This window comes from Arvicanthis niloticus, chromosome 5 (assembly GCF_011762505.2).
Source record: "Arvicanthis niloticus isolate mArvNil1 chromosome 5, mArvNil1.pat.X, whole genome shotgun sequence".
NCBI classification, from domain to species: domain Eukaryota; kingdom Metazoa; phylum Chordata; class Mammalia; order Rodentia; family Muridae; genus Arvicanthis; species Arvicanthis niloticus.
Genome location: NC_047662.1, coordinates 34,382,586 through 34,389,376, shown reverse-complemented (window position 1 = coordinate 34,389,376; position 6,791 = coordinate 34,382,586). Strand labels below are relative to the sequence as shown.

Genomic DNA, 6,791 nt, shown 5'->3' with positions numbered 1-6,791 from the left:
ATGACTTTCATTAATTCTCTGTGGAAGTAAAATATTTCCCAACCTCTTTCTGTCAGGCTGGACCATGATGCTTTTACTGGCAAAGGGGTATGTGCAAAGAGAGGCTGATCACTATAAAGAATCTGGGTTGTTATAGGCTTTATCCACTATTCCTTTCCTCCCATTTTTGAATTACTGTATGCAGGACCCTCTTTCAGGATAGATCTAAGATGGACTACATACATAAACTTGCAATAAATTGCTAGCAGAGGGAGCAACAAGTGAGTCTTTGCACTTACAACCCCTAAGATAATTGTGATGTTTTCTGTAGAACTGTAGTTCATCAGGATAGCCCTCTCAGTTCAAGTCATATGTTGGATCCAATGAATAACACTGCTCACATACAATAAAGACACTGTCTATGTCTTAAACATTGAAAATTTTTATGCAATGTTCATCTAAGGCTTCATTATCCTGGTTCACCAGTCCACCCTACCACGTCCCATCACTTTGAGAAATGCCCTTTTGATGTCCTTATTTCTCAGACTGTAGACCACAGGGTTGAGGAAGGCTGTGAAGACATTGTAAAAGAATGAGACCTGCTTGTCTTCCTCAGGAGAGTAGCTGGAGTTGGGCCTCATGTAGATGTAAGTAGCAGGAAGATAGAAGAGTGTAACCACAGTCAGGTGGGAGGCACAGGTAGAGAAAGCCTTGCAGTGGCCTTGAGTGGACTTGATCTTGAGAATTGCCATGGCAATGTGAATGTAGGAGGCCACAATGAGAGAAATTGGAGTGAAAATCATTAAAACACTCAATACCATATCCACCATCTCAATGATGTGAATATCCATGCAAGCCAGCCTACGTACTGAAGGACCTTCACACAAGTAGTGGTTGACCCTGTTAGGTCCACAATATGGCAGTCATGGTGAAGAAAGTATGCAATAAAGAAGAAAAGAAACCACAGATCCAAGACCCTGCTGCCAACCTTATGCACAGGCCCCAGCTGAGGATGACAGTATAGTGCAGTGGATAGCAAATGGCCACATACCGGTCATAAGCCATCACAACAAAGAAGGTGCACTCAGTTATACCCAGAGTACCGAACACATACATCTGCAGCCAGCAGCCAGTGAAGGAGATGGTCTGAGAATGAACAAGAAGATGCACCAGCATCTGGGGCATGGTGGTGGTGACATAGCCCATATCCAACAGGGAGAGGGTACAGAGAAAGAAGTACATGGGAGTGTGCAGCTGTGTGTCCAGGCAGACCAGCATGATGATGAGCCCGTTGCCCAGGACTGAGCTCAGGTAGATGAGAAGGAAGACAATGAAGAGGATGCTGTTGGTTGTGAGGGTCACTGGAGAAGCCAATCAGGATGAACTCAGAAACCCAACTTTGGTTCTGCCCTGGAATCATCCACATGGTGGAGGCTGTAAGAGAATTCATTATTTTATGTGTCACCTGACACATGCCAGTGATACAGATAGAAAGAAAAGATACAGGCTGAGGAGATGCTCAAAGGTGAAGCATTGATGATCTTCCAGGGGACCAGCCAGCTCAAAGCTGTGTCTAACTCTAGTTCCAGGGGATATGACTCTTCCTCTCACCTCCACAGGCCAGACACACATACATGGTGCATGAACATGCATGTAGGCAAAACACACACACACACACACACACACACACACACACACACACACACACATATATATATATATATATATATATATATATATATATATATATATATATATATATTTAACACTTTTAATATAAATAAAGGCTCAGATGTAGATTCTGAGCTCAGTGGTCAGATCCTGGGCACTCTTCTCAAGTTACTGAACTCCCCAGTGCCTCAGTTTCCTCACCTATCAAATAAGGCTGATGACATTCAGGGCTTGGGATCATGCTGAATATCTAATGCATCTTTCATAACTCCTGAAAACACCACGTAACACATGACATGTCACATGCTCTCTCACACTCTAGATCCATCTGTGGGAAGGCAGAGACAAAGGATGCCCACAGCAATAGGGTTAAAGACACCCACTGAAATGATGAGCATTGAGTAAAACTGAGAAAATATGCCTCAATGAATAAGGTGAGAACAATTGAGGAAGAATCCCATGTCAGTCTCCAAACACACACACACACTCAGGCACTCACACAGAAATGCACTCACACACAACATACACACATGCATGTGCACCCACACAAGCACACAGGTTTGCAAACACACAGAAAGATACCCACAGAGGCACAAGCACAAACACTAGACATTGCAAAAAAGAGAGTAAACAAAGGGATTAAGCAGACAGAACCAATGTCAGCCAGACACAGGCTCACAAACTTACAGTCATATGAGTAATGACAGATGTGCTTTTTGTGTTTGTGCAACACACTGGAGAAACTGTAGGCTTCCCAGGGACTGCTGATGGATCCTGCTGGTATTTAAGCAGGAAAATTGTTTTTGACACGTTTACTTCCATGGCCCTCTGCCCATGGGAAAAAAAATCAATTGTAAGTGTACTGTATATTCGAGGGGTGAATTAAATTTTTATAATCAAATCTGATTAGTACACTTATGATTTTAGATTAAGCCAAGATAAAATTATTTCTAAAGATCACTTTCTGTGCAGGGAAAATTCATGGTATGCCAGAAAACAAAAAAGAAGTGCTCAAATATGTATACAAAGTCTTAGAAAAGCATAAACATAACATTAGATGCTCCAGGAGAACAGAGAACACGACTGAAGGCATGTCACAGAGGCAGCTGTCTATTAGGTACTGGTGAGGTTAAGAGGTTCTCAGCACCATTACTCATCTGGACACTGCAGAAGAACCCCACAGAGCCACGCCCACCTCTGCTTCTCAGTCTCACATCCCCTCACACCTACCAGCATGGCTGCAGTAACACATGTCTAGTATTAACAAGTGTGAGTAGATCCAATGGGAGAGAAAATTAAGATGGTCCCTTCAGTGTGTGCCTGGCTGTGCTCCCTAAAGTTAAACACATTCAATGCATTGCCCAGCAATACACATATCAATTATATGTGTGTGACTAAATACTTATATAATTATATATGTAAACACATAGTTTTATATAAATATATGTTCAAGAAAAGACATGTAAAGAAAATTTCCAAACACTACTCTAAATAGTCTGAAGTAAGTTTCTACTCATATGCTGATGAGCAAGTAATGCTTAAGGCCGGAGTTGCTTTTGATGGGAGTTGCTTATGATGAAAGAGACTTCCAGTCTTCACTTCCCCTGTCCCCATCCCTCTCCTGACCGGTCCCTGCTCACCACCCTCACAGCCATCCTTTCTCTCACCCAGGTCAGGGAACCATCCTCTCTTTTGTTAGTTCTGTATTGGTCTCCATGTGACCCTTACTTCAAAATTTTCCTATTTCAATATAGTCTTTTTTTTTTTTTTAATTAAAACTGTTTCAGAGGCTAAAGAGATGACTCATCAGTTAAGAGCACTGGCTATTCTTCCAAAGGTTCTGAGTTCAATTCCCAGTCACCTCACCGTAGCTCACCACCACCTCTAATAGGATCTGATACCCTCTTCTGGTATGTTTGAAAAAAGTAACAGTGTAGTCATTTTAAATAAAGAGTCTTTTAAAATCTTTTAAAAATTATCAAACATGTACTTTGTTCACACTTTTCCCTCCACACAATTCTCCCAAATCCTCCTCACCCAACTTCATGTTCTTTTTCTTCCATGTGGTCTTTCAAGACAAAAAACAAAAGCAACAAACAAACAAAATAAAACCAGAAACAATGAAAAATTTAAAAAACAACTAGAAAAAACAAGCAAACAAACAAAACAAGAGCAAAACCATGAGGTCACGCTCCTGTTGGCCAACTGCTCCTGAGAACACGGTTTACCTTGGCGTGTGACTGATATACACAGAGACTCTACTGGAGGAAACCAACCTCCCCTTTCCTAGTAAATATCAGTTGCAAATGAGTTCCTGTTTAGGGGTTGGACTGTGTGTGTATACTTTCCTTTCACAGGGCTGGGCATTCATCTGCATATACACATTCTTCATGACACTGCTGCAGGGGTTATGCAAGAATTTTCAAGCTGGTCCTATCTGACCCCAGATGAAAGCCTTTTAACAGCTCTGAAGCCCCATCATTTGAGGCAGACACACTGGTCATTCCTAACCTGCCTGCTCTGTGAAGACTAAGCCTCAGGATGCAGCTGTCTCCTCCACCTTCCCTCTCTCCAGACACAAATCTCCATGCAAGCACACTCTGTGTCCTGTACACCTCTGCCTCTCTCCCACCTTAGGGCACTTGCCTAGCTTCTCACCATGAAAGGGGAACCAGCACTTGCACCATTGCCCACACTGTGGCCACAGCTCAGCAGGAAGCCTCATCTTCTGTTCTACCTCCTCCCAACCCTAACCCAAGTAGGATGCATCTGTATTCTGTTCATTGGCTGGTTAGAGTCTGAAGAATCCTAGCGGAGTCTTTCTTTCTCTCCTATTAACTAAATTCCCAGACCACTGAGAAGGAACTGTCTACAGTAGGGTGTGACTGAATGGATGATTTCCTAGCCTTTGCAATAATAACAGTAATTAATATTTATTCTGGATAATTTATGAATTTCAGCCATTGTTTCCCTGACTTCATATAAACATCACAACTTACTGAAGGAAGTGCTTTTGCCCATGTGTTATAGATGGAAACTTAAAACCTATAGAGGACAGTATGTTTCAGATTACAAACTCACATGGGAGAAGTTGGAGTTTGGACGGTACGGCCTCAGAGCCTGGCTCCAAGTCACTGCCTGCTCTGCTCGGGCACACAGGCTCTCAAGTGGGAGCTGAAGAATGCAGTCTTCAGTGTCCTCTAATTGAGCTCACTGAGATTCTGCACAGACCAGAGCTCCTAGGACAGAGCTGGATGGATAGCCAGAGACCAGCTCTCCAGGTGATATTTCCTTCATGTCTGAGTGAGGGAGGCCCTGGAGTGAACTGAAAGGAGAAGAATCCAAGGAAAGAGTATCTGGGGTGAGGTTTCTGCAGCATGGGAAGATCATTTAGTCATCCACAATCTATTATATTTTCTCAGCTCAGTGGCCTCTGATTTAGCTTATAATGTTCCACCAGGCCTGGTGGGCCAAATCTATGAACCCAGTACTGCAAATAAAGACATCAGGATTGAGTTCCAGGGCAGGTGATGCTACACATGGTAGCCCTAACTTAGAAAGCCAGCATCTAGAAGGCTTAGAGTCAGTAGTCTACAGAAATTCAGTAGTCAGGGGCTCATGTCTCTTGGGTGCAAATCAAAATTGGGAAACAAATATATCAAACTCTAGAGTATGCTCTCTTTAACTTGCTGTTATTCTGCCTTGGTTTCCTCTTCTGTAGTGTTCCAGTAGTAACTTCTTCCCTTCCAGGCTTGCTAGACTAAATGTAATGATGTGCTGCGCCTGCTGCAAGTACTGGCCTATGGTCCATGACCTTGAGTCTCCATCCCTCTCTTTTGTTTGAGTCTCAGATTCCTAAGTGTCCAGAAGGAGAACTATGGATTATATAGTCCTTCCTAGTTACATTGATAAGGCTTTAAATGTTATTTCCTTATATTTCAAATGTTATTCCCTTTCCCAGTTTCCCCTCTGGAAACACATCCCATCTTCCCTCTCCATGCTTCTATAAGGGTGCTCACCCACCACCCACCACCCACCCACAAAAATCCTCCCTCCCTGCCCTGGCATTCCCCTATACTAGGACATTAAGACTTCCCAGGACAAAGGGCCTCTCCTTCCATTGATGTCTGACAAGGCCATCCTCTGCTACATATGCGACTGGAGCCATGTGACCCTCCATGTATACACTTTGGTTGATGGTTTAGTTCTTGGGAGCTCTGGGGTTCTAGTTGATTGATATTTTTGTCTTCCTATGAGTTGCAAACCCCTTTAGCTCCTGCAGTCCTTTCTCTAACTCCTCCAATAAGGACTCCATGCTCAGTCCAATGGTTAGCTGCAAGCATTTGCCTCTGTATTTGCTAGACTCTAAAAGAGCCTCTCAGGAGACAGATGTATCAGACTCCTGTCAGCAAGCACTTCTTGACATCCTCAATAGTGTCTGGGTTTGGTATCTGTATATGGGATGAATCCTCAGATGGGGCAGTCTCTGGATGGCCTTTCCTTCAGTTTCTGCTCCACACTTTGTCTCCATACTTCCTCCCATGAGTGTTTTGTTCCCCCTTGTAAAAAGGACTGAAGCATCCACACTTTGGTCTTCCTTCTTCTTGAGCTTCTTGTAGTCTGTGAATTGTGTCTTGGGTATTCCAAACTTTCAGGCTAATATCCACTTATCAATGAATGCATACCGTGTGTGTTCTTTTGTGACTGGGTTACCTCACTCAGGATGATATTTCCTAATTTCATCCATTTGCCTAAGAATTTTATAAATTCATTATTTTTAATAGCTGAGTAGTACTCTTTGTGTAAATGTACCACATTTTCTGTATCCATGCCTCTGCTGAAGGACATCTGGGTTCTTTCCAGCTTCTGGCTATTATAAATAAGGCAACTATGAACATAGTGGAGCATGTGCCCTTGTTATATGTTGGAGTATCTTTTGGGTATAAGCCAGACTGATTTCCAGAGTGGTTGTACCAGCTTGCAATCCCACCAACAATGGAAGAGTGTTCCTCTTTTTCCACATCCTCACCAGCATCTGGAGTACAGAGCTAAAGAGAGAATTCTCAACCAAGCAATCTCGAATGGCTGAGAAACACTTAAAGAAATGTTCAACAGCCTTAGTCATCAGGGAAATGCAAATC

At 42.9% G+C, this 6,791-nt stretch overlaps 1 pseudogene; it reads right to left on the bottom strand.

Annotated features, from left to right (window-relative positions):
- Positions 1-458: 458 nt before the first annotated feature.
- Positions 459-1,453, bottom strand: LOC117709198 (olfactory receptor 2D2-like; annotated as a pseudogene).
- Positions 1,454-6,791: the final 5,338 nt, after the last annotated feature.